We start from the raw sequence: 26,678 nt of genomic DNA, 5'->3' as shown, positions 1-26,678 counted from the left end.
GGGTTTTCTAACTCCCCTATAGTCAAAGAGGGAAGTTCACAGTCACCAAATAAGAATGAAGGTTGCCTGCTTGAGGGGATGAGTTTTTTGGTAAGAATTTCCCTTGGTTATCCCTACTCCTATGAGGCACGAAAGAACTAATTTTTTTTATTTTTCACTTTTTTCAAAGCACTAAGACTGATGCAAAAAAAAAAACAAACTCTTAAGTAGAAATGATACCTACTTGAAAAAAAAAAATTAAATAAATAAATCTTAAGTAGAAACAACACCTACTTAGACACCTCCCCGACAGCGACACCAAAAGTGATGAGCCCTGGTACTTCACCAAGGATGTTACAAATCCCAAGGGCTTCTCAGCTTAAATTATCAACCCGTGGTTAGTACAAACTTAAAGGTGATAATGATATATGCACAGTAGGTTAGGTTCTACTCATGTCACCCTCATTCATGAAATCATATCAAGGTGTTTAGAGACCACTCCTACAACTAATTACAGTGAAAACTTCTTATGAAAGCATAAATGAACATGATTCTAACTACAAAGGTGAAAATGTCATTCATTACATGTAAATGCTAATTGAAATTTCATGAAAGGAAAAGGTTGATCTATTTGCAGAAATAAATCATGCTACTTTACTTGCACACTTAATAAAATCAATAACCTATCTACTCACACTTTCTTGAAAATGAGGAATCCAATCTTTAACATACCTATGAAGAAAAATACTAATTCTAACTCTATTTTTCTATCTGATGGTTGCAATGAGGAAAGGATGAGGTTGGAGTGGTCCTAGAGTCTTCCCTAATCATCAAATCATAGTGTGGGGGGAATTATTAAACTTAAATATGCCAGATTCAAAGTATGGGGCAAAATTGATTGAAGAAAATAATGTTACAGGTGTACTATAGGCTGTGCTATAGAAGGTCCCATATTGCTATAGGAGGCCCTATTTTGCTACAGGAGGAGGGTCCAAGAGATTTTTTAGGACATAAATGGTGCCTTGAAGGTAGAGGAATGTATATGAAGGTAGAAGGAGGTGAATTAAGGGCATGGGATCCCCTTAGCCAAGCCTAGTACCCCTCACAGGTCTATCTTCCACCAAACTTGATGCCCACGGTGTCCTTCATTTACCTTAACAAAGTGAATTCTAAGATAGAGTTTGGAAGCAAGGTGAGGTGCCTATGGGTAAGATGGAAAGGTCTAGGTGGATGTGGGAAGGTGTGCCCACCCATGCAATTCAGTATAGTTCCTGTAATTAGCCAAATACATGCATCAAATGATCATTATTGCAGCAAAGTAAATAATATTGGAAAAGATGAGTTGAATTTTATTGAAGTCTAATCTAACCTATAACACAACTCGAATTTCCAAACCAGTGTTGCTAACTCCTAAGTTATATATATTAAACATGCATAAATATTGCAATTTAATACTTAACACTTTCCAAGAAATCATAAACAAATATTTTTGAGTTGTTATTGTGGATCTTTCCAATCACTTTGTTATCACCCTAAAATCTTTGTCTCTAAGCTTTGGTAAGTTGCCTTGTTTCTAATCATAGTCTTATAAGTTTTGAGTCAGCTCATCACAATAAGTGTCATTCTCATTTACAAACCCTTCTTTTAGTCATGGTGTTAAAGGGTCTCTAGGTCATTTCATGCTTTAAGAGTTAGGTCATAAGGTTAGAAGTCTTTCAAGGTCATATCTCTTTTCCATCAAAGTTTGACAGCCTCATTCCATGTCCTAGAAGCCTCACCATGAGTTTGGAAGTCATATCTCACATTACTTTGGAGAAATTTTCAAACTAGCTTCGAAATCACTGAACTAGGCGTTTTCGTAGCGCGCTACGAAACCCCTGTAGCAGCCTGTTTTAGCAAAAAAACTCTGTTTTCTGCTTTTACTAGTCAATTTCCAAAAGCTTTCCTGACCTGCTGAGAACTTAATTTTGCAAACTGAAAGAGGCTTTTCTTCCTAACATGCTGCACTACAAAAACCTCTTTCAGTTTCATCAAATTCATTCTGAGGTGGGAGGAATTTATGGTTAAACTTGCGCTACGAAACTGCTGAAAGTCAAGCTTTGTCTACTAGTTTTAGCAGTCTTTTTCGAGATCCGTTTCTGGTCACATGAAAGGGTATTTTGGAATTCTGAAGGAGGTTTATCTTCATCAACTCTCCTACTACAATAACCTATCTCAATTTATTCATAAGTGTTTTCAGTTTGGAGATAATAAGCTTTCTTTGAAACCCTAATTTCAAAAAACGGATTTTTCCTGTTTGCCACATGTTTTTCAAGGACAGTTTCTGGACAGCTGGAGTAATGTTTTCAAAAACCAGGAGAGGTTTTTGTTCTGGAAAACATCGGCTACAAAAACCTCCTTCAGTTTCATAAAATGTATCATGGATGAAGAGATAAAGGCTCTGCAATTTTCAAGGATCTAAACCTAAAAACAGGGAAACATGTTCCCTAATTTCTAGGGTTTGTCATCAGCAGTTGGGTGACCATGTGGGAGGCTTCATCAAATTCGACTCCTTGAGGTTGCAAGTTGTCAAATAATGCTTTAAATGCTTAGATAAGGTTGTTGAATCATGATAAGGAGTTACACTCCTAGTTGTATTAGGTCTCTAGGACTGCTAGTTAGGTGTCATTTGCATTTAATAGTTAGTTTTGAGTATCAATAGGTGTCATAGTAGGATGAATTCGAATTTCCCTCATGCTGGAGGAGGAATCTAAGTTGTGTAAAGAGCTCTATATATAGCAGAAGAGCTGATGTACAAGGGGTTGGAAATTTTTATGAAAAAGCTTGTATTTGGCATATGTAAGACTCATTTTCAATAATGCATGCTTGACTTTACTTCTCAGGATTCATGAAGGGTTTTTTATGTTCAGAATATGTGATGTTGTCCTTTTCTTAGTTTTGTTTACAGTGGTATGGATGTATAATCACTCAGAATTCACTGAATGTGCTCTGACTTCCTGTATACATGCATAAACTATGTGGTCGCATATGAGTTATGTTCTGAATGTTTAAACGCTGAATGCCCTGACTTCCATGTAAGGTTGAGTTCATTGTTATATTGAGGTGTTGTTGACTCCATAAGCCCAATGGATAGTTTTGTTTAATGTGTTTCCACCATTCATATTTTCTACAGTTGTTCTATAAGAGTTAGCCATCTTATCTTTGTCAAAATCATTAACCTTTGAGAGAGCCCTCTCAGGTTGAGGAGGCTAAGCCTCAGCCAAAAGTTGGTTTGAAATAGTTACATAAGGTCTTCCTGATCAGCAGCCTATCAGGGGCATGATTTTGTGATAACATTTTGGTGCGTCTGCCGGGAGCCTGAAGATTACTCATTCCCGAAATCATGAAGCTGAACTTCTGAAGGTAGCAGGAGCTCAGAAGGTTTTCGAGGTTGCAATCTACCTTGGCGACTCCATTGTTGAAGAATTTGAAATTCATAGATTCATGGTGATTCCACTGGAGTTATGAAGGACCCAGATGCTACCATTCTTACTTCAAGGTATGCATGCATAAATTTTTCAGGAATTCATGGATTCCCAAATCATTTTCCCAAGGATGCATATTTTCTAAGGAATGGTCCAAAATTCAACGGAGAGGATTTGAGTTTAACTTTGAAGCATATATCAGATTTCTGTGATTTTACTGAGCTTCTTAGAGTTAAACATGAGGATGTTTGCATTATGTTGTTCTATGATTCATTTGAAGGGAAATGTAAACGGTGGATTGAAAGCTTTCTTGCCAAATCCATCAAGTCATTTGAAGACTTTTGGCTTATGTTTTTGGAGGAATGGATAGATAGATCAGATGTGGTGGCAAACTCTCCTTCAATTCAAGGTTTCAAACAATGGAATAATGATCATAATAATGGAGAAACAAATGAAAATTTTTCTTTGTCCTTGTCCTCGTATCTAAAATCATTTGAGTGTAAGACAGAGGATAAGATGAAATTTTTGGATGAAGTTGCTAAAGATATTGAGAAAGACATTGAAGGTTTAGAAGGTCAAATTCAGGCATATAGTCTTCATAATCATGATCATTATTTTCAGAAGCTTTCTATGGCAGAACACAAGGAGAGAGTGTTGCTTCCTTTCTCTTTCACGATTGAGGAACTGTACACTGTTGTTGAAGATCAGTTTGCACAACCAGAATGTTATGAGAATCATCAAAATAACCATGTGTTTTTTGACCCTATAGCTGACTACATGGAAAATATTTACTGTTCAGGCTTCCAATTATATGTTCATCTTGAAGAACAGTTACACCTCATGCTTCCTTGGTTATTTCAGTATCTGGTTTATTTATGCTTCAAGCACAGTAAGGAGATCCAAGTTTCAGATCAGATTGATGGTTGGCTTCATTGGAAGTTTCATGTTCCTTGAGCTACAATTGGAGAATTCATTTGATAGGGTAGGTAGGAATGTGCAAATAAGCTCAGGGTAGGTTGACTGAGCATCTATTTCAGTAGGTGCAGTTTGAATTCTTCGTTCAGAAAACATAAAAGGCTTGAGGAGAAAATTGGGCAGAGGTTCAGAGTTTTCTTCTAGAGGATGGATAGCGGCACTGGAGCTACAAGTTCTTAGTATACCACAAGGGCACACTATCCCTAGTGGAGCCACTGTTATCACCCTAAAATCTTTGTCTCTAAGCTTTGGTAAGTTGCCTTGTTTCTAATCATAGTCTTATAAGTTTTGAGTCAGCTCATCACAATAAGTGTCATTCTCATTTACAAACCATTCTTTTAGTCATGGTGTTAAAGGGTCTCTAGGTCATTTCATGCTTTAAGAGTTAGGTCATAAGGTTAGAAGTCTTTCAAGGTCATATATCTTTTCCATCAAAGTTTGACAGCCTCATTCCATGAATAGAAGACTCACCATGAGTTTGGAAGTCATATCTCACATTACTTTGGAGAAATTTTCAAACTAGCTTCGAAATCACTGAACTAGGCGTTTTCGTAGCGCGCTACGAAACCCCTGTAGCAGCCTGTTTTAGCAGAAAAACTCTGTTTTCTGCTTTTACTAGTCAATTTCCAAAAGCTTTCCTGAGCAGCTGAGAACTTAATTTTGCAAACTGAAAGAGGCTTTTCTTCCTAACATGCTGCACTACAAAAACCTCTTTCAGTTTCTTCAAATTCGTTCTGAGGTGGGAGGAATTTATGGTTAAACTTGCGCTACGAAACTGCTGAAAGTCAAGCTTTGTCTACTGGTTTTAGCAGTCTTTTTCAAGATCAGTTTCTGGTCACATGAAAGGGTATTTTGGAATTCTGAAGGAGGTTTATCTTCATCAACTCTCCTAATACAATAACCTATCTCAATTTCTTCATAAGTGTTTTCAGTTGGGAGATAATAAGCTTTCTTTGAAACCCTAATTTCAGAAAACGGATTTTTCCTGTTTGCCACGTGTTTTTCAAGGACAGTTTCTGGACAGCTGGAGTAATGTTTTCAAAAACCAGGAGAGGTTTTTGTTCTGGACAACATGGGCTACAAAAAATTCCTTCATTTCGTAAAATGTATCATGGATGAAGAGATAAAGGCTCTGCAATTTTCAAGGATCTAAACCTAAAAACAGGGAAACATGTTACCTAATTTCTAGGGTTTGTCATCAGCAGTTGGGTGACCACGTGGGAGGCTTCATCAAATTCGACTCCTTGAGGTTGCAAGTTGTCAAATAATGCTTTAAATGCTTAGATAAGGTTGTTGAATCATGATAAGGAGTTACACTCCTAGTTGTATTAGGTCTCTAGGACTGCTAGTTAGGTGTCATTTGCATTTAATAGTTAGTTTTGAGTATCAATAGGTGTCATTGTAGGATGAATTCGAATTTCCCTCATGCTGGAGGAGGAATCTAAGTTGTGTAAAGAGCTCTATATATAGCAGAAGAGCTGATGTACAAGGGGTTGGAAATTTTTATGAAAAAGCTTGTATTTGGCATATGTAAGACTCATTTTCAATAATGCATGCTTGACTTTACTTCTCAGGATTCATGAAGGGTTTTTTATGTTCAGAATATGTGATGTTGTCCTTTTCTTAGTTTTGTTTACAGTGGTATGGATGTATAATCACTCAAAATTCACTGAATGTGCTCTGACTTCCTGTATACATGCATAAACTGTGTGGTCCCATATGCGTTATGTTCTGAATGTTTAAACGCTGAATGCCCTGACTTCCATGTAAAGTTGAGTTCATTGTTATATTGAGGTGTTGTTGACTCCATAAGCCCAATGGATAGTTTTGTTTAATGTGTTTCCACCATTCATATTTTTTACAGTTGTTCTATAAGAGTTAGCCATCTTATCTTTATCAAAATCATTAACCTTTGAGAGAGCCCTCTCAGGTTGAGGAGGCTAAGCCTCAGCCAAAAATTGGTTTGAAATAGTTACATAAGGTCTTCCTGATCAGTAGCCTATCAGGGGCATGATTTTGTGATAACATTTTGGTGCATCTGCCGGGAGCCTGAAGATTACTTATTCCCGAAATCATGAAGCTGAACTTCTGAAGGTAGCAGGAGCTCAGAAGGTTTTCGAGGCTGCAATCTACCTTGGCGACTCCATTGTTGAAGAATTCGAAATTCATAGATTCATGGTGATTCCACTGGAGTTATGAAGGACCCAGATGCTACCATTCTTACTTCAAGGTATGCATGCATAAATTTTTCAGGAATTCATGGATTCCCAAATCATTTTCCCAAGGATGCATATTTTCTAAGGAATGGTCCAAAATTCAACGGAGAGGATTTGAGTTTAACTTTGAAGCATATATCAGATTTCTGTGATTTTACTGAGCTTCTTAGAGTTAAACATGAGGATGTTTGCATTATGTTGTTCTATGATTCATTTCAAGGGAAATGTAAACGGTGGATTGAAAGCTTTCCTGCCAAATCCATCAAGTCATTTGAAGACTTTTGGCTTATGTTTTTGGAGGAATGGATAGATAGATCAGATGTGGTGGCAAACTCTCCTTCAATTCAAGGTTTCAAACAATGGAATAATTATCATAGTAAAGGAGAAACAAATGAAAATTTTTCTTTGTCCTTGTCCTCGTATCTAAAATCATTTGAGTGTAAGACAGAGGATAAGATGAAATTTTTGGATGAAGTTGCTAAAGATATTGAGAAAGACATTGAAGGTTTAGAAGGTCAAATTCAGGCATATAGTCTTCATAATCATGATCATTATTTTCAGAAGCTTTCTATGGCAGAACACAAGGAGAGAGTGTTGCTTCCTTTCTCTTTCACGATTGAGGAACTGTACACTGTTGTTGAAGATCAGTTTGCACAACCAGAATGTTATGAGAATCATCAAAATAACCATGTGTTTTTTGACCCTATAGCTGACTACATGGAAAAGATTTACTGTTCAGGCTTCCAATTATATGTTCATCTTGAAGAACAGTTACACCTCATGCTTCCTTGGTTATTTCAGTATCTGGTTTATTTATGCTTCAAGCACAGTAAGGAGATCCAAGTTTCAGATCAGATTGATGGTTGGCTTCATTGGAAGTTTCATGTTCCTTGAGCTACAATTGGAGAATTCATTTGATAGGGTAGGTAGGAATGTGAAAATAAGCTCAGGGTAGGTTGACTGAGCATCTATTTCAGTAGGTGAAGTTTGAATTCTTCGTTCAGAAAACATAAAAGGCTTGAGGAGAAAATTGGGCAGAGGTTCAGAGTTTTCTTCTAGAGGATGGATAGCGGCACTGGAGCTACAACTTCTTAGTACACCACAAGGGCACACTATCCCTAGTGGAGCCACTGTTATCACCCTAAAATCTTTGTCTCTAAGCTTTGGTAAGTTGCCTTGTTTCTAATCATAGTCTTATAAGTTTTGAGTCAGCTCATCACAATAAGTGTCATTCTCATTTACAAACCCTTCTTTTAGTCATGGTGTTAAAGGGTCTCTAGGTCATTTCATGCTTTAAGAGTTAGGTCATAAGGTTAGAAGTCTTTCAAGGTCATATCTCTTTTCCATCAAAGTTTGACAGCCTCATTCCATGTCCTAGAAGCCTCACCATGAGTTTGGAAGTCATATCTCACATTACTTTGGAGAAATTTTCAAACTAGCTTCGAAATCACTGAACTAGGCGTTTTCGTAGCGCGCTACGAAACCCCTGTAGCAGCCTGTTTTAGCAGAAAAACTCTGTTTTCTGCTTTTACTAGTCAATTTCCAAAAGCTTTCCTGAGCAGCTGAGAAATTAATTTTGCAAACTGAAAGAGGCTTTTCTTCCTAACATGCTGCACTACAAAAACCTCTTTCAGTTTCTTCAAATTCATTCTGAGTGGGAGGAATTTATGGTTAAACTTGCGCTACGAAACTGCTGAAAGTCAAGCTTTGTCTACTGGTTTTAGCAGTCTTTTTCGAGATCAGTTTCTGGTCACATGAAAGGGTATTTTGGAATTCTGAAGGAGGTTTATCTTCATCAACTCTCCTAATACAATAACCTATCTCAATTTCTTCATAAGTGTTTTCAATTTGGAGATAATAAGCTTTCTTTGAAACCCTAATTTCAGAAAACGGATTTTTCCTGTTTGCCACGTGTTTTTCAAGGACAGTTTCTGGACAGCTGGAGTAATGTTTTCAAAAACCAGGAGAGGTTTTTGTTCTGGACAACATGGGCTACAAAAACCTCCTTCATTTTCGTAAAATGTATCATGGATGAAGAGATAAAGGCTCTGCAATTTTCAAGGATCTAAACCTAAAAACAGGGAAACATGTTCCCTAATTTCTAGGGTTTGTCATCAACAGTTGGGTGACCACGTGGGAGGCTTCATCAAATTCGACTCCTTGAGGTTGCAAGTTGTCAAATAATGCTTTAAATGCTTAGATAATGTTGTTGAATCATGATAAGGAGTTACACTCCTAGTTGTATTAGGTCTCTAGGACTGCTAGTTAGGTGTCATTTGCATTTAATAGTTAGTTTTGAGTATCAATAGGTGTCATAGTAGGATGAATTCGAATTTCCCTCATGCTGGAGGAGGAATCTAAGTTGTGTAAAGAGCTCTATATATAGCAGAAGAGCTGATGTACAAGGGGTTGGAAATTTTTATGAAAAAGCTTGTATTTGGCATATGTAAGACTCATTTTCAATAATGCATGCTTGACTTTACTTCTCAGGATTCATGAAGGGTTTTTTATGTTCAGAATATGTGATGTTGTCCTTTTCTTAGTTTTGTTTACAGTGGTATGGATGTATAATCACTCAGAATTCACTGAATGTGCTCTGACTTCCTGTATACATGCATAAACTGTGTGGTCCCATATGAGTTATGTTCTGAATGTTTAAACGCTGAATGCCCTGACTTCCATGTAAGGTTGAGTTCATTGTTATATTGAGGTGTTGTTGACTCCATAAGCCCAATGGATAGTTTTGTTTAATGTGTTTCCACCATTCATATTTTTTACAGTTGTTCTATAAGAGTTAGCCATCTTATCTTTATCAAAATCATTAACCTTTGAGAGAGCCCTCTCAGGTTGAGGAGGCTAAGCCTCAGCCAAAAGTTGGTTTGAAATAGTTACATAAGGTCTTCCTGATCAGCAGCCTATCAGGGGCATGATTTTGTGATAACATTTTGGTGCGTCTGCCGGGAGCCTGAAGATTACTCATTCCCGAAATCATGAAGCTGAACTTCTGAAGGTAGCAGGAGCTCAGAAGGTTTTCGAGGCTGCAATCTACCTTGGCGACTCCATTGTTGAAGAATTCGAAATTCATAGATTCATGGTGATTCCACTGGAGTTATGAAGGACCCAGATGCTACCATTCTTACTTCAAGGTATGCATGCATAAATTTTTCAGGAATTCATGGATTCCCAAATCATTTTCCCAAGGATGCATATTTTCTAAGGAATGGTCCAAAATTCAACGGAGAGGATTTGAGTTTAACTTTGAAGCATATATCAGATTTCTGTGATTTTACTGAGCTTCTTAGAGTTAAACATGAGGATGTTTGCATTATGTTGTTCTATGATTCATTTCAAGGGAAATGTAAACGGTGGATTGAAAGCTTTCCTGCCAAATCCATCAAGTCATTTGAAGACTTTTGGCTTATGTTTTTGGAGGAATGGATAGATAGATCAGATTTGGTGGCAAACTCTCCTTCAATTCAAGGTTTCAAACAATGGAATAATGATCATAGTAATGGAGAAACAAATGAAAATTTTTCTTTGTCCTTGTCCTCGTATCTAAAATCATTTGAGTGTAAGACAGAGGATAAGATGAAATTTTTGGATGAAGTTGCTAAAGATATTGAGAAAGACATTGAAGGTTTAGAAGGTCAAATTCAGGCATATAGTCTTCATAATCATGATCATTATTTTCAGAAGCTTTCTATGGCAGAACACAAGGAGAGAGTGTTGCTTCCTTTCTCTTTCACGATTGAGGAACTGTACACTGTTGTTGAAGATCAGTTTGCACAACCAGAATGTTATGAGAATCATCAAACTAACCATGTGTTTTTTGACCCTATAGCTGACTACATGGAAAAGATTTACTGTTCAGGCTTCCAATTATATGTTCATCTTGAAGAACAGTTACACCTCATGCTTCCTTGGTTATTTCAGTATCTGGTTTATTTATGCTTCAAGCACAGTAAGGAGATCCAAGTTTCAGATCAGATTGATGGTTGGCTTCATTGGAAGTTTCATGTTCCTTGAGCTACAATTGGAGAATGCAGTTGATAGGGTAGGTAGGAATGTGCAAATAAGCTCAGGGTAGGTTGACTGAGCATCTATTTCAGTAGGTGCAGCTTGAATTCTTCGTTCAGAAAACATAAAAGGCTTGAGGAGAAAATTGGGCAGAGGTTCAGAGTTTTCTTCTAGAGGATGGATAGCGGCACTGGAGCTACAAGTTCTTAGTATACCACAAGGGCACACTATCCCTAGTGGAGCCACTGTTATCACCCTAAAATCTTTGTCTCTAAGCTTTGGTAAGTTGCCTTGTTTCTAATCATAGTCTTATAAGTTTTGAGTCAGCTCATCACAATAAGTGTCATTCTCATTTACAAACCCTTCTTTTAGTCATGGTGTTAAAGGGTCTCTAGGTCATTTCATGCTTTAAGAGTTAGGTCATAAGGTTAGAAGTCTTTCAAGGTCATATCTCTTTTCCATCAAAGTTTGACAGCCTCATTCCATGTCCTAGAAGCCTCACCATGAGTTTGGAAGTCATATCTCACATTACTTTGGAGAAATTTTCAAACTAGCTTCGAAATCACTGAACTAGGCATTTTCGTAGCGCGCTACGAAACCCCTGTAGCAGCCTGTTTTAGCAGAAAAACTCTGTTTTCTGCTTTTACTAGTCAATTTCCAAAAGCTTTCCTGAGCAGCTGAGAACTTAATTTTGCAAACTGAAAGAGGCTTTTCTTCCTAACATGCTGCACTACAAAAACCTCTTTCCGTTTCTTCAAATTCATTCTGAGGTGGGAGGAATTTATGGTTAAACTTGCGCTACGAAACTGCTGAAAGTCAAGCTTTGTCTACTAGTTTTAGCAGTCTTTTTCGAGATCAGTTTCTGGTCACATGAAAGGGTATTTTGGAATTATGAAGGAGGTTTATCTTCATCAACTCTCCTACTACAATAACCTATCTCAATTTCTTCATAAGTGTTTTCAGTTGGGAGATAATAAGCTTTCTTTGAAACCCTAATTTCAGAAAACGGATTTTTCCTGTTTGCCACGTGTTTTTCAAGGACAGTTTCTAGACAGCTGGAGTATTTTTTTCAAAAACCAGGAGAGGTTTTTGTTCTGGACGACATGGGCTACAAAAACCTCCTTCAGTTTCGTAAAATGTATCATGGATGAAGAGATAAAGGCTCTGCAATTTTCAAGGATCTAAACCTAAAAACAGGGAAACATGTTCCCTAATTTCTAGGGTTTGTCATCAGCAGTTGGGTGACCACGTGGGAGGCTTCATCAAATTCGACTCCTTGAGGTTGCAAGTTGTCAAATAATGCTTTAAATGCTTAGATAAGGTTGTTGAATCATGATAAGGAGTTACACTCCTAGTTGTATTAGGTCTCTAGGACTGCTAGTTAGGTGTCATTTGCATTTAATAGTTAGTTTTGAGTATCAATAGGTGTCATAGTAGGATGAATTCGAATTTCCCTCATGCTGGAGGAGGAATCTAAGTTGTGTAAAGAGCTCTATATATAGCAGAAGAGCTGATGTACAAGGGGTTGGAAATTTTTATGAAAAATCTTGTATTTGGCATATGTAAGACTCATTTTCAATAATGCATGCTTGACTTTACTTCTCAGGATTCATGAAGGGTTTTTTATGTTCATAATATGTGATGTTGTCCTTTTCTTAGTTTTGTTTACAGTGGTATGGATGTATAATCACTCAAAATTCACTGAATGTGCTCTGACTTCCTGTATACATGCATAAACTGTGTGGTCCCATATGAGTTATGTTCTGAATGTTTAAACGCTGAATGCCCTGACTTCCATGTAAGGTTGAGTTCATTGTTATATTGAGGTGTTGTTGACTCCATAAGCCCAATGGATAGTTTTGTTTAATGTGTTTCCACCATTCATATTTTTTACAGTTGTTCTATAAGAGTTAGCCATCTTATCTTTATCAAAATCATTAACCTTTGAGAGAGCCCTCTCAGGTTGAGGAGGCTAAGCCTCAGCCAAAAATTGGTTTGAAATAGTTACATAAGGTCTTCCTGATCAGCAGCCTATCAGGGGCATGATTTTGTGATAACATTTTGGTGCGTCTGTCGGGAGCCTGAAGATTACTCATTCCCGAAATCATGAAGCTGAACTTCTGAAGGTAGCAGGAGCTCAGAAGGTTTTCGAGGCTGCAATCTACCTTGGCGACTCCATTGTTGAAGAATTCGAAATTCATAGATTCATGGTGATTCCACTGGAGTTATGAAGGACCCAGATGCTACCATTCTTACTTCAAGGTATGCATGCATAAATTTTTCAGGAATTCATGGATTCCCAAATCATTTTCCCAAGGATGCATATTTTCTAAGGAATGGTCCAAAATTCAACGGAGAGGATTTGAGTTTAACTTTGAAGCATATATCAGATTTCTGTGATTTTACTGAGCTTCTTAGAGTTAAACATGAGGATGTTTGCATTATGTTGTTCTATGATTCATTTCAAGGGAAATGTAAACGGTGGATTGAAAGCTTTCCTGCCAAATCCATCAAGTCATTTGAAGACTTTTGGCTTATGTTTTTGGAGGAATGGATAGATAGATCAGATGTGGTGGCAAACTCTCCTTCAATTCAAGGTTTCAAACAATGGAATAATTATCATAGTAAAGGAGAAACAAATGAAAATTTTTCTTTGTCCTTGTCCTCGTATCTAAAATCATTTGAGTGTAAGACAGAGGATAAGATGAAATTTTTGGATGAAGTTGCTAAAGATATTGAGAAAGACATTGAAGGTTTAGAAGGTCAAATTCAGGCATATAGTCTTCATAATCATGATCATTATTTTCAGAAGCTTTCTATGGCAGAACACAAGGAGAGAGTGTTGCTTCCTTTCTCTTTCACGATTGAGGAACTGTACACTGTTGTTGAAGATCAGTTTGCACAACCAGAATGTTATGAGAATCATCAAAATAACCATGTGTTTTTTGACCCTATAGCTGACTACATGGAAAAGATTTACTGTTCAGGCTTCCAATTATATGTTCATCTTGAAGAACAGTTACACCTCATGCTTCCTTGGTTATTTCAGTATCTGGTTTATTTATGCTTCAAGCACAGTAAGGAGATCCAAGTTTCAGATCAGATTGATGGTTGGCTTCATTGGAAGTTTCATGTTCCTTGAGCTACAATTGGAGAATTCATTTGATAGGGTAGGTAGGAATGTGAAAATAAGCTCAGGGTAGGTTGACTGAGCATCTATTTCAGTAGGTGCAGTTTGAATTCTTCGTTCAGAAAACATAAAAGGCTTGAGGAGAAAATTGGGCAGAGGTTCAGAGTTTTCTTCTAGAGGATGGATAGCGGCACTGGAGCTACAAGTTCTTAGTATACCACAAGGGCACACTATCCCTAGTGGAGCCACTGTTATCACCCTAAAATCTTTGTCTCTAAGCTTTGGTAAGTTGCCTTGTTTCTAATCATAGTCTTATAAGTTTTGAGTCAGCTCATCACAATAAGTGTCATTCTCATTTACAAACCCTTCTTTTAGTCATGGTGTTAAAGGGTCTCTAGGTCATTTCATGCTTTAAGAGTTAGGTCATAAGGTTAGAAGTCTTTCAAGGTCATATCTCTTTTCCATCAAAGTTTGACAGCCTCATTCCATGTCCTAGAAGCCTCACCATGACTTTGGAAGTCATATCTCACATTACTTTGGAGAAATTTTCAAACTAGCTTCGAAATCACTGAACTAGGCGTTTTCGTAGCGCGCTACGAAACCCCTGTAGCAGCCTGTTTTAGCAGAAAAACTCTGTTTTCTGCTTTTACTAGTCAATTTCCAAAAGCTTTCCTGAGCAGCTGAGAAATTAATTTTGCAAACTGAAAGAGGCTTTTCTTCCTAACATTCTGAACTACAAAAACCTCTTTCAGTTTCTTCAAATTCATTCTGAGGTGGGAGGAATTTATGGTTAAACGTGCGCTACGAAACTGCTGAAAGTCAAGCTTTGTCTACTAGTTTTAGCAGTCTTTTTCGAGATCAGTTTCTGGTCACATGAAAGGGTATTTTGGAATTCGGAAGGAGGTTTATCTTCATAAACTCTCCTAATACAATAACCTATCTCAATTTCTTCATAAGTGTTTTCAATTTGGAGATAATAAGCTTTCTTTGAAACCCTAATTTCAGAAAACGGATTTTTCCTGTTTGCCACGTGTTTTTCAAGGACAGTTTCTGGACAGCTGGAGTAATGTTTTCAAAAACCAGGAGAGGTTTTTGTTTTGAGCAACATGGGCTACAAAAACCTCCTTCATTTTCATAAAATGTATCATGGATGAAGAGATAAAGGCTCTGCAATTTTCAAGGATCTAAACCTAAAAACAGGGAAACATGTTCCCTAATTTCTAGGGTTTGTCATCAACAGTTGGGTGACCACGTGGGAGGCTTCATCAAATTCGACTCCTTGAGGTTGCAAGTTGTCAAATAATGCTTTAAATTCTTAGATAATGTTGTTGAATCATGATAAGGAGTTACACTCCTAGTTGTATTAGGTCTCTAGGACTGCTAGTTAGGTGTCATTTGCATTTAATAGTTAGTTTTGAGTATCAATAGGTGTCATAGTAGGATGAATTCGAATTTCCCTCATGCTGGAGGAGGAATCTAAGTTGTGTAAAGAGCTCTATATATAGCAGAAGAGCTGATGTACAAGGGGTTGGAAATTTTTATGAAAAAGCTTGTATTTGGCATATGTAAGACTCATTTTCAATAATGCATGCTTGACTTTACTTCTCAGGATTCATGAAGGGTTTTTTATGTTCAGAATATGTGATGTTGTCCTTTTCTTAGTTTTGTTTACAGTGGTATGGATGTATTATCACTCAGAATTCACTGAATGTGCTCTGACTTCCTGTATACATGCATACACTGTGTGGTCCCATATGAGTTATGTTCTGAATGTTTAAACGCTGAATGCCCTGACTTCCATGTAAGGTTGAGTTCATTGTTATATTGAGGTGTTGTTGACTCCATAAGCCCAATGGATAGTTTTGTTTAATGTGTTTCCACCATTCATATTTTTTACAGTTGTTCTATAAGAGTTAGCCATCTTATCTTTATCAAAATCATTAACCTTTGAGAGAGCCCTCTCAGGTTGAGGAGGCTAAGCCTCAGCCAAAAGTTGGTTTGAAATAGTTACATAAGGTCTTCCTGATCAGCAGCCTATCAGGGGCATGATTTTGTGATAACATTTTGGTGCGTCTGCCGGGAGCCTGAAGATTACTCATTCCCGAAATCATGAAGCTGAACTTCTGAAGGTAGCAGGAGCTCAGAAGGTTTTCGAGGCTGCAATCTACCTTCGCGACTCCATTGTTGAAGAATTCGAAATTCATAGATTCATGGTGATTCCACTGGAGTTATGAAGGACCCAGATGCTACCATTCTTACTTCAAGGTATGCATGCATAAATTTTTCAGGAATTCATGGATTCCCAAATCATTTTCCCAAGGATGCATATTTTCTAAGGAATGGTCCAAAATTCAACGGAGAGGATTTGAGTTTAACTTTGAAGCATATATCAGATTTCTGTGATTTTACTGAGCTTCTTAGAGTTAAACATGAGGATGTTTGCATTATGTTGTTCTATGATTCATTTCAAGGGAAATGTAAACGGTGGATTGAAAGCTTTCCTGCCAAATCCATCAAGTCATTTGAAGACTTTTGGCTTATGTTTTTGGAGGAATGGATAGATAGATCAGATTTGGTGGCAAACTCTCCTTCAATTCAAGGTTTCAAACAATGGAATAATGATCATAGTAATGGAGAAACAAATGAAAATTTTTCTTTGTCCTTGTCCTCGTATCTAAAATCATTTGAGTGTAAGACAGAGGATAAGATGAAATTTTTGGATGAAGTTGCTAAAGATATTGAGAAAGACATTGAAGGTTTAGAAGGTCAAATTCAGGCATATAGTCTTCATAATCATGATCATTATTTTCAGAAGCTTTCTATGGCAGAACACAAGGAGAGAGTGTTGCTTCCTTTCTCTTTCACGATTGAGGAACTGTACACTGTTGTTGAAGATCAGTTTGTACAACCAGAATGTTATGAGAATCATCAAACTAACCATGTGTTTTTTGACCCTATAACTGACTACATGGAAAAGATTTACTGTTCAGGCTTCCAATTATATGTTCATCTTGAAGAACAGTTACACCTCATGCTTCCTTGGTTATTTCAGTATCTGGTTTATTTATGCTTCAAGCACAGTAAGGAGATCCAAGTTTCAGATCAGATTGATGGTTGGCTTCATTGGAAGTTTCATGTTCCTTGAGCTACAATTGGAGAATGCAGTTGATAGGGTAGGTAGGAATGTGCAAATAAAATCAGGGTAGGTTGACTGAGCATCTATTTCAGTAGGTGCAGTTTGAATTCTTCGTTCAGAAAACATAAAAGGCTTGAGGAGAAAATTGGGCAGAGGTTCAGAGTTTTCTTCTAGAGGATGGATAGCGGCACTGGAGCTACAAGTTCTTAGTATACCACAAGGGCACACTATCCCTAGTGGAGCCACTGTTATCACCCTAAAATCTTTGTCTCTAAGCTTTGGTAAGTTGCCTTGTTTCTAATCATATTCTTATAAGTTTTGAGTCAGCTCATCACAATAAGTGTCATTCTCATTTACAAACCCTTCTTTTAGTCATGGTGTTAAAGGGTCTCTAGGTCATTTCATGCTTTAAGAGTTAGGTCATAAGGTTAGAAGTCTTTCAAGGTCATATCTCTTTTCCATCAAAGTTTGACAGCCTCATTCCATGTCCTAGAAGCCTCACCATGAGTTTGGAAGTCATATCTCACATTACTTTGGAGAAATTTTCAAACTAGCTTCGAAATCACTGAACTAGGCATTTTCGTAGCGCGCTACGAAACCCCTGTAGCAGCCTGTTTTAGCAGAAAAACTCTGTTTTCTGCTTTTACTAGTCAATTTCCAAAAGCTTTCCTGAGCAGCTGAGAACTTAATTTTTCAAACTGAAAGAGGCTTTTCTTCCTAACATGCTGCACTACAAAAACCTCTTTCCGTTTCTTCAAATTCGTTCTGAGGTGGGAGGAATTTATGGTTAAACTTGCGCTACGAAACTGCTGAAAGTCAAGCTTTGTCTACTGGTTTTAGCAGTCTTTTTCGAGATCAGTTTCTGGTCACATGAAAGGGTATTTTGGAATTCTAAAGGAGTTTTATCTTCATTAACTCTCCTACTACAATAACCTATCTCAATTTCTTCATAAGTGTTTTCAGTTGGGAGATAATAAGCTTTCTTTGAAACCCTAATTTCAGAAAACGGATTTTTCCTGTTTGCCACGTGTTTTTCAAGGACAGTTTCTGGACAGATGGAGTAATGTTTTCAAAAACCAGGAGAGGTTTTTGTTCTGGACGACATGGGCTACAAAAACCTCCTTCAGTTTCGTAAAATGTATCATGGATGATGAGATAAAGGCTCTGTAATTTTCAAGGATCTAAACCTAAAAACAGGGAAACATGTTCCCTAATTTCTAGGGTTTGTCATCAGCAGTTGGGTGACCACGTGGGAGGCTTCATCAAATTCGACTCCTTGAGGTTGCAAGTTGTCAAATAATGTTTTAAATGCTTAGATAAGGTTGTTGAATCATGATAAGGAGTTACACTCCTAGTTGTATTAGGTCTCTAGGACTGCTAGTTAGGTGTCATTTGCATTTAATAGTTAGTTTTGAGTATCAATAGGTGTCATAGTAGGATGAATTCGAATTTCCCTCATGCTGGAGGAGGAATCTAAGTTGTGTAAAGAGCTCTATATATAGCAGAAGAGCTGATGTACAAGGGGTTGGAAATTTTTATGAAAAAGCTTGTATTTGGCATATGTAAGACTCATTTTCAATAATGCATGCTTGACTTTACTTCTCAGGATTCATGAAGGGTTTTTTATGTTCAGAATATGTGATGTTGTCCTTTTCTTAGTTTTGTTTACAGTGGTATGGATGTATAATCACTCAGAATTCACTGAATGTGCTCTGACTTCCTGTATACATGCATAAACTTTGTGGTCCCATATGAGTTATGTTCTGAATGTTTAAACGCTGAATGCCCTGACTTCCATGTAAGGTTGAGTTCATTGTTATATTGAGGTGTTGTTGACTCCATAAGCCCAATGGATAGTTTTGTTTAATGTGTTTCCACCATTCATATTTTTTACAGTTGTTCTATAAGAGTTAGCCATCTTATCTTTATCAAAATCATTAACCTTTGAGAGAGCCCTCTCAGGTTGAGGAGGCTAAGCCTCAGCCAAAAGTTGGTTTGAAATAGTTACATAAGGTCTTCCTGATCAGAAGCCTATCAGGGGCATGATTTTGTGATAACACACTCTTCCCACAATAGAGGTGACAAGAAAGCCTACAATTACAAGTTTTTATGATATAACATCTACTGAAACAAGGAAATAATTGCAATGCCTTGAAACAAGAACAAGAAGAAATACAAGAGAGGGACTAAAGCCTATGGGTTGGGCCCAAACCCAAGGATTTTAGCCCTCCAAAACTAACTCAAATGCAGACCAATGGTAAGCTTCTCATTAACAGAAAATGATAGTCACATACATCATATGAAAAATAAGAATAACAATGTCAAGCACTAGGGTCTTAGTAGCTACTCATAGCTTCAACAAAAAAATGAATCCTAATGAACCTCTTGGCTGATTTATTTATACAAAAAGGTAGTTAATGGAATCTCCCTTGAAAAGATGAGTGATTCCCTCCAAGATCTCAAGATTCGTTGATCTGGTCCTCCTTGATCTTCACATGTACTTGGAGTCACTCGACTGCTAATGAATTCAAGCTATCAGTGAGGATTTTTTGATCTCAAGACGAGTTAGAGAGTTAATGAGGTGGATAAGCCCCCTATATTCTCCCTTGGTTGTCTCCATCAAACCCTGGCCATTCAATTGACCAATTCCAAGGCCTTGACCCTTGACCAACTACAAGAGTTGGGAGAAATAATGTTTGATAAGGAAATGATAACTATAGTGCTCAATGCACTACCAGAGGAATGGGGCAACTTTACATCAAAAATATATGGAAAGAATGAGGATACCACATTCAATGAACTATGGTCATTATGCAAAATTAAAGAAATCAGGCTAACGACAAAAAGTGAAGTAGGATCAAATGACAAAACACAAGAATTTGCTGCCATGGAGAGGAGAAAATGAAAGATTGGAAAATTTGGTCCTCAGAGAAGGAAGAAGAATATGGCGAAGTTTCAATGCTATGGATGTCAATAATATGGGAACTACAAGAGAGATTGTCCCAAACTCAAGAAGGACAACAAAAAAAAGGAAGGGAAGAAGACCATATCACCGAAGAAGTGGAAGATGATGACAAGAAGAAATCCAAGAAGGAAGAAGTGAAATATTGAAAAAAATTAATAAAAATAAATAATATCAAAGAGACAAGAAAACATGGAAGAAAAGGATTTTTAAGCCTAAATGCGTTGTGTTTACAAATAATGATAATGATAAAATATAAATACATCAAGATTATGTCTCAATATAGTTCATCTATCTTGGACACACAATCTCTTTGGTTGAGTGAATAACTCAACCACACACCAATCTAGGAGGCTAACTAGTTGGAGATAATCTCTCAACCAACTAGATCTCAACAAACTCCCAAGTATGAAGAACAAACTCATTCTAGAATTTGATGAGTACACCAAAGACAAGTAAGAATCAAGTTTAATAATATAATATTGGGACTTATTGATTGTTTTATGTGAGGATGAGAATAACATTCCCCCCTTCAATCATAAGTCCAAAGTAAGAACCTGGTACGATCCCCAAGTCTTCATGTTGAAATTTTTGAGTTGATCCTCAATGAAGAACTGCCTGAAAAACTACCAAAAACTAGATGCTGAAAAACTCCAATATGTAGAGAGCACACCAAGAGATGTGAACAGCTGCAAGCCTAATAAATCTCTGAAAATTCTTTACAACTCAATATAATTCCAAGTTGTAATGTGAAAGGATCCACCTATCCTTTGCTTGGTCCAATGACCATCCAAGTGAACAAAAGAATGTCCACAAACGTTCTCAATCAACATCCCAATCGCTTTCCCACTAGAAAATTCCAATGCCCAATGGAAAAATTTGTCGAAAAATTTCAGTATGACAACCATCAATTCCCCCCTTTGTGAGCTGAAAAGAGAGACCATAACAATATGCATTTTTTTTAACTCGCCCCCCTCCCTTAAGATGTAGAAGAGTTTCATTGTTGTACTCCCCCTTTCAGATGCGTGAAAGTACCATCGTTTCACTATTGGCTGAAATATTTATCTTCATATGAGATTGAATTTTGTGGTAAAACTTATACAATCATTTGACTTTAGATGACCAGTCCTAAGGATCAATCCATGCATAATTGATCTACAATCCGGCCGGTTGGTTTTGTTTGCAAAATTTCTCTAACGAGTGATTCTTCTTGCCACAATGGTGACAAGGATGTAGACAAAACAATGATCTTCTATATGGATAGTTCTTTGACAATGCCTACATTTTGGCTTTTCTTCAACTTTCTCATGGATTTTTGATGTTCCCTGATCAAGAAATCCTCCACTGATGAACTTGATTAGTTTTGAAAAATCAGGAATATGCAAATTGTTGTCATATTTTTCATATCCTAAACCACGTCAATTTTTGTTTCATTGGATTTCCTCCCACAATTTGATGATTCGCTTGGAACAAGAAGGTTGAACTTGATCTTGTACAACTTCTACACTTGAAGTTGTATTGTTGAGTGGCTTGGAATCATCATCTTCTGCATTTGAATTTGTATTGTTGAATGGCTTAGAAACATGATTCTTCTGATGCAGCTCATCACGTTGTAGTTGTGACTCCAATTCAAGAAACTCAATTATCTCATGTGCTTGATGTAGATGCATTTTAATATCAGCAAGAGTGGATTTACTAATCTTCACTGTGTCTTCAGCAGTGGATAGTAACAGATTGTTCAAAAAATTTAACAATTGAATACTTTTCTCCATTTTAACTCGCTCGCTTGAACTCACCCTTGCTTACTTTTAACACTTGCTTTATTTTCATGCTCGCTTGATTTTAGATTTGTGCTTTGCTTCTTTCAATTTCACCCTCACTTGATTTTGTTTTAACAAGCTTAGGGTGTCAGCTACTACCGAAAATGCACCCAAGTTAATGCTTTTACAATGAGTATATGACATGTTCAATGAATTCTCTTGAATTTCAAATAACTCAACCTCCTACTGATCTTGACTTAATGATTCAAGGCTTGGGTGTCGGGTTCAACCGAGAATGCACCTGATACAACTCAAACTAAAGAAAATGATGATTTGTAAGTTACAATAAAATTCAATTTCAATTTGATTTGACTCTTACAAAAATTGGTTGCAAGTGCATTGTTGAATTGATTCAAATGATTGCTTGATTTTGTTTGCGACTTCTTAATTGTGGGTGCTTGAGGATATGTGCTTTGATTTTTTGTCCTTACTTGTAGTTACTAGATGCTTAAACTCCTTTCTAGTGCAACTATAGTGTCAAAAATAGACATAAAATACCATAAGTCTCCAAGAAGAAAATAACCATCAAATGATAGCAAAGTGTACCTAATATCTCCTTATTCAGATTTTGAGCAAATCTAGGATGCAACAACACCAAAAAAATGATACTTTTTTTTATTAAATATTGGAGTACATAAGTTATCAACCTTCACCTTAGCATCATTGTTAGATCAATTTGTGCATTCTATCTCAACAACATGCACCCACCATCCGTTAACTTCCAATTGCGATTACTACTGGTCATGTTCACCAATGGTCGAACTTTCTCCCATGGTCGTTGTGATATTCAGACTTACTAGGAATTTTGTTTCTTTCCTTGTGTCAATCCAAACATTCGTGTTCCCACACCATGGAAATAAATATGAAGCCTAATCTCTATTTACTGGATCGATTCTATTTTCTTCATATTCATTTCAGTGCTCAATTATCTTGTGCACATCTCACTTGTCAACATACTTCATTAATACAAGGATTTTTTTTTATAGAAAATTGACTCTGAGAGGGTGAACTGGAAATGGATAAATTAATGTCCTTGAGCGGATCTTAGAAGGATAAGAGTAGTGATATATGGATTGATTCCCAAAAGAATATTGTGATTGGGATCACAAGAATCAAACAGAAACAGGACTCAAGTTTCAAATGAATGTTTTCATCACAACCAAAAAAGGAAAATTGTAATGATGAAGGCACACATCTACAAAGGATTGTGAATCTAAACAAAGTTTAAAGTGCGCACAAGGAGAGAGCGTTGTGCTGGAAAGAAAAACACACTTACAGCAAGCCTAAGTGCAATGAGAATGGTGAAGTGAAGCTTTAAAAATGAATTTCCTTACGATTTCAAAATTTCACAAAAAATAAGTCTTTGCTGCACCGTCAATTCAAACACTAAAAGCGTTCCAGCCAATACCAACACCATCATATATAACCCAACAAAATAAAATTTTCTCCATGCAGAGCTATGCACCCTGTCTACGCAGCTTCAACATGCTCTTCTCCATCATGTGCAAGTACAGGCAAACCTAAGCAGGCAACTTCAACGCAACACCTCTCAATAGTGAGTTGGGTATCAATAATATCAATTGCAACTTTGACACAACTCTTTAGAGATTCAACGTAGGTCAGTAGCACAATCAAATTTCACGGCCCTTGGTCATGCTCTCTATTCAGTGTGACTCAACCACCCTCAATGGCATTTGGATCAATGATTCGAATCTCTTTCACCCTTCAACGGTTTCTCTTTCCATTCTATAACAAATTGTGACCATCATTTCCTTGATTTAAAGTTGACCTGGCAACGTTAGCTAACTGCTTGACTTGGTTATAAAAGTGATTGAGATTTTAATACTGTGCTTGGCTTCCCTTTCAACGTTCAAAGAAGGGTGAATCCAATCAGCTGGGAAATAAGTCATAGGTCTGAATGCTCATAAATCAAGTTCTTTGTTCTACTTGTGGTTGCATCAGAAGAAGCACAAAGGGAATCATGTGAATCCCTTCATTAGGCGAACAATGTTGCCAGAAAATATTTTATGACCGACATGTCTTCGTACATCGATACTTCGAGAAAGAATTGTTCAGTGGAGAAAACCACAATGAAAACCTGTGCATTTAATATCAAAATTATAATATGATTTCTGAGTGAAAATGCGTGCTGATGGGAATGTTGATTTTTTTGTTGTATGATTCAGCTGATACGGATCTCGCACATTCTGCCCTATATGCATTCCATGATGGCTATTTTTTCGTCATTGTAGTTATGTGGAGGAAATATTGTTCAACTCTATCGTCATGGAAAGACAGTAAAGCTCTTCATTCTCCTCCTCCGCATCCAAATCCCAAGGAGACAAACCCCAACCATGGATCTCCAGTAACCATATCCGAGAAAAGGGCTTCAACCTAAGCAGAGATTGATTGGATCAGTAGAATCTCATCACCTGAGAACTCTCCCGACATTGAATCTCCACATCGTTGTCACAATTCCATTCACATAGGGAAAACAGATAAATTTGAAACGTTCATAAAATATCATTATTTGAAACTTCTAAAGAACGCTTGGTACAAAAAAAATGCAACAATCACTTGCTCCCTCACACTATCATTTAAACGTTGCTCGATCAAGAGTAACAGAACTTCATTGCTATATGTTTCTCCTCTTCACATTCCTTTATATTTTACATGTGTATAATGAGTCTCTCTCATCCATAAGATCTCAACCTTTACATAACTCTCTTCTAGACATGAGTTTTTCCATGCATTTGAATCCAACCCATTACATTTTCCCTGGGCATTTATAACCTTGTTGTCTCGACGTTCTGCAACTCTCAAGTGTTCAACTTCAACTCTGATCTTAGTTGTGACATGAAATATCTTCATTATTTGTTTCATATACGCAACCTTCACGTACTTCGAGTGGAAACTATCCAAATCGTTGTTCCAAGTGATGATGGGACAACTACTTCTGTTATTGACAATAAGCCCAACAAGCTTATGAATATGATTTCTACATACAACAACTCTCACATTCAACAATGCATTTGTAAATAGACCTTCTCACTCTCTTAATCCCAAATAGCAAACTGCTTGCTCTGATACCGATTGAAAACAATTAATAAAAATAAATAATATTAGAGAGACAACCAAACATGGCAAAAAAGGCTTTTAAGCATGAATGTATTGTGTTTACAAATAATGATAATGATAAAATATAAATACATCAAAATTATGTCTCAATATAGTTCATCTATCTTGGACACACAATATCTTTGGTTGAATGAATATCTACACCACACACCAATCTAGGAGGCTAACTAGTTGGAGAGGATCTCTCAACTAACTAGACCTTAACAAACTCCCAAGTATGAGGAACAGAATCATTCTATAATTTGATGAGTACACCAAAGACAAGTAGGAATCAAGTTTAATAATTTAACATTGGGACTTATTGATTGTTTTATGTGAGGATGAGCTAACAAATATCTTTACTATGATTGAAATAATCTTCTCCGCCTAGTTCTTTTCAATTTTTGTAAAGTATAACTTTCATAGTAAGAAAGCATTAGAAATATGTTAGGATGTTGTTATGCAATCAACTTATAAAATAGAAGAAGATATAGATCAACAACTTCAAAATTAGCCTTTTCGAGGGGCAACCTCCTTGACATTACACAAATGAACAATTCTTGGATGATTCAAATGACAAAACCTCATTTCTATATATAGGAGTCTAAGGGGGTCACTATATAATCAGAGCCGACATGTCAATAATAATGTAAGGGCACAACAATAACAATAGTGGGATTCTATGGGACACAATAATAACAATATGGGTACTACATGGGCACAACAATAACAATAAGGGGGCTACATTAATAACAATGAGGGAATACACTAGTTTTATAGGGACCTAACATTCCCCTCTCCTTCCGAAAAGTATTGTCCTCAATGCTTGAGTAGTTATGGGTGCTTTTGTATAAAATTCTCATCCTCCCATGTGGAATCTTCAGTGGGTAAGTCCTTCCACTTGATGATATACTTTGAAATTGATCGATTTCGTAGTTGTCGAGTTCTTGTTTTCGTGACTGCTTTAGGTTCCAATATGATTTTTTCTTCCTCGTCAAGTTCTGACAATATTGTTTGAACTAGGAGCTTGTCACCTATAACCTTCTTTAATCATGAAACATGGAAAACTAGGTGCACTCTGGAAGATGCAGGAAGCTCCAATTTTTATGCCATAGTACCACTCTTTTTGCAACACCTTGTAAGGACCATAATACTTTGGTGATAATTTATTATCCTTCTTAGCTTGCTTGAGAGACATTTGTTTCTATGGTTGTATCCATAAAAATACACAGTCACCTACATCAAAACTTATTTCATTGTGATGTTAATCTTCTTGTTGTTTCACTCTATTATGCACCAAAATGAGGTTATCCTTTAAGAATTGGAGAAATTGTTGTTGATGCTCGATGTGATCTTCCACTACTTGAAACTTAGAATTTTTTCTTAAAGATTATGTGATGGACAGTGGATGATATACATAAAGTGCCATAAATGGGGTCATTTTTGTTGTAGTATGGAAGGAAGTGTTATACCACCATTCAGACAGAGGTAACCACTTGACCCATTATGTCTGTTTATCAGATACAAAGTAACTAAGATATCCTTCCAAACATTTTTTCACTATATCAGTTTGCCCATCAAATTGAGGATGATAAGATGAGAGCTAATTGATTACCCAGACAAGAAAATAATTCCTTCCAAAAATTTCCAGTGAAAATGGGATTCCTATTGCTTACAATAATCTTTGGGTTTCCATGTAGCTTTTGAATTGTTTCCATAAATGTAGTAGCAACAATACTGGATTTAAATGGATAAAATAATGCATAAAAGTGTGCATACTTGGTAAGTCTATCAATTACCACCATGATGACGCTCTTTCCTTCAGAATTGGGTAAACCTGTGATAAAATACATTGAAACCTC

The sequence above is a fragment of the Pinus tabuliformis genome, chromosome 5_1, assembly GCF_031772625.1.
Source record: "Pinus tabuliformis cultivar Carrire ecotype Pingquan chromosome 5_1, CPIR1, whole genome shotgun sequence".
NCBI classification, from domain to species: domain Eukaryota; kingdom Viridiplantae; phylum Streptophyta; class Pinopsida; order Pinales; family Pinaceae; genus Pinus; species Pinus tabuliformis.
The sequence above is the reverse complement of the archived record's forward strand: the minus strand, read 5'-3'. Positions refer to the sequence as shown.